This window comes from Palaemon carinicauda, chromosome 12 (genome assembly GCF_036898095.1).
Source record: "Palaemon carinicauda isolate YSFRI2023 chromosome 12, ASM3689809v2, whole genome shotgun sequence".
Classification (NCBI taxonomy): Eukaryota; Metazoa; Arthropoda; class Malacostraca; order Decapoda; family Palaemonidae; genus Palaemon; species Palaemon carinicauda.
This window is the reverse complement of record NC_090736.1, coordinates 94,238,649-94,241,392: the sequence shown is the minus strand read 5'-3', so window position 1 is coordinate 94,241,392 and position 2,744 is coordinate 94,238,649.

Genomic DNA, 2,744 nt, shown 5'->3' with positions numbered 1-2,744 from the left:
CACAAGGAATCTACAAGCGACCGACGCAATGGTGGATCGCACTTATGTCGCTTACACCAGGAATCTATTGCGACTGGCGCAATGGTGGATCGCACTCAAGTCTCTCACACCAGGAATCTATAAGTGACCGGCAATCATGTCGCTTACACCAGAAATCTATGAGCGACCGACACAATGGTGGATAGCACTCATGTCACTTACACCAGGAATCTATAAGCGACCGACACAAGGGTAGATCGCATCATGTCGCTTACACCAGGAATCTATAAGCGACAGACGCAATGGTGGATGGCACTCATGTCGCTTACACCAGGAATCTATAAGCGACCGACGCAATGGTGGATGGCACTCAAGTTGCTTACACCAGGAATCTATAAACGACCGACGCAATAGTGGATCGCACTCATGTCACTTACACCAGGAATCTATAAGCGACCGACGCAATGGTGGATCGCAATCATGTCGCTTACACCAGGAATCTGTAAGCAACCAACGCAATGTTTGATTGCATTCGTGTCGCTTACACCAGGAATCTATAAGCCACCGACACAATGGTGTATCACACTCCTGTCGCTTACACCAGAAATCTATAAGCGACTGACGCAATGGTGGATCTACTCATGTCTCTTACACCAATAATCTATAAGCGACCAACGCAATGGTTGATCCACTCATGTCGCTTACACCAGGAATCTATAAGCGACCGACGCAATGGTGGATTGCAATCATGTATCTTACATCAGCAATCTGTAAGCAACCGACGCAATGGTAGATCACATTCATGTCGCTTGCACCAGGAATCTATAAGCGACCAATGCAATGGTGGATCACACTCATGTCACTTACATCAGCAATCTGTAAGCAAATAACGCAAAGGTAGTTCGCACTCGTGTTGCTTACACCAGGAATCTATAAGCAACCGACGCAATGGTGGATCGCACTCATGTCGCTTACACCAGGAATCTATAAGCGACCAACGCAATGGTGGATCGCACTCATGTCGCTTATACCAGGAATCTATAAGCAACCGACGCAATGGTGGATCGCACTCTGTCGCTTACACCAGGAATCTATAAGCGAACACGCAATGGTGGATTGCACTCATGTCGCTTACACCAGGAATCTATAAGCGACCGACGCAATGGTGGATCGCACTCATGTCACTTACACCAGGAATCTATAAGCACCGACGCAATGGTGGATCGCACTCAAGTCGCTTACACCAGGAATCTATATGCGACAGACGCAATGGTGGATCGCACTCATGTCGCTTACACCAGGAATCTATAAGCGACTGACGCAATGGTGGATCGCACTCAAGTCGCTTACACAGGAATCTATAAGAGACCGACACAATGGTGGATCGCACTCATGTCGCTTACACCAGGAATCTATAAGCGACCAACTCAATGGTGGATCGCACTCAAGTCGCTTACACCAGGAATCTATATGCGACCGACGCAATGGTGGATCGCACTCATGTCGCTTACACCAGGAATCTATAAGCGACCGACACAATGGTGGATCGCACTCATGTCGCTTACACAGGAATCTATAAGTGACCGAAAATGGTGGATCGCACTCATGTCGCTTACACCAGGAATCTATAAGCGACCGACGCAATGGTGGAACGCACTCATGTCGCTTACACCAGGAATCTATAAGCGACCGACGCAATGGTGGATCGCAATCATGTCGCTTACACCAGGAGTCTATAAGTGACAGACACAATGGTGGATCGCACTCATGTCGCTTACACCAGGAATCTACAAGCGACTGACGCAATGGTGGATCGCACTCATGTCGCTTACACCAGGAATCTATAAGTGACCGGCAATCATGTCACTTACACCAGGAATCTATAAGCGACCGACACAATGGTGGATCGGACTCATGTCGCTTACACCAGGAATCTATAAGTGACTGACACAAGGTGATCGCATCATGTCGCTTACACCAGGAATCTATAACCGACCGACGCAATGGTGGATCGCACTCATGTCGCTTACACCAGGAATCTATAAGCGACCGACGCAATGGTGGATCGCACTCATGTCGCTTACACCAGGAATCTATAAGCGACCGACCAATGGTGGATCGCACTCTGGTCGCTTACACCAGGAATCTATAAACAACCGACAATGGTGATCGCACTCATGTCTTACACCAGGAATCTATAAGCGACCGACGCAATGGTAGATCGCACTCATGTCGCTTACACCAGGAATCTATAAGAGACCAACACAATGGTGGATCGCATCATGTCGCTTACACCAGGAATCTATAAGCACCGACACAATGGTGGATGCACTCATGTCGCTTACACCAGGAATCTATAAGCGACAGACGCAATGGTGGATCGCACTCATGTCGCTTAACCAGGAATCTATATGCGACCGACGCAATGGTGGATCGCACTCATGTCGCTTACACCAGGAATCTATAAGCGACCGACACAATGGTGGATCGCACTCATGTCGCTTACACCAGGAATCTATAAGCGACCGACGCAATTATGTGGCATAAAAAAGGAATCTATAAGCAACCGACACAATGGTGGATCGCACTCATGTCGCTTACACCAGGAATCTATAAGCGACCGACGCAATGGTGGATCGCACTCAAGTCGCTTACACCAGGAATCTATAAGACCGACACAATGTGGATCGCACTCATGTCTCTTACACCAGGAATCTATAAGCGACCGACACAATGGTGGATCGCACTCATGTCGCTTACACCAG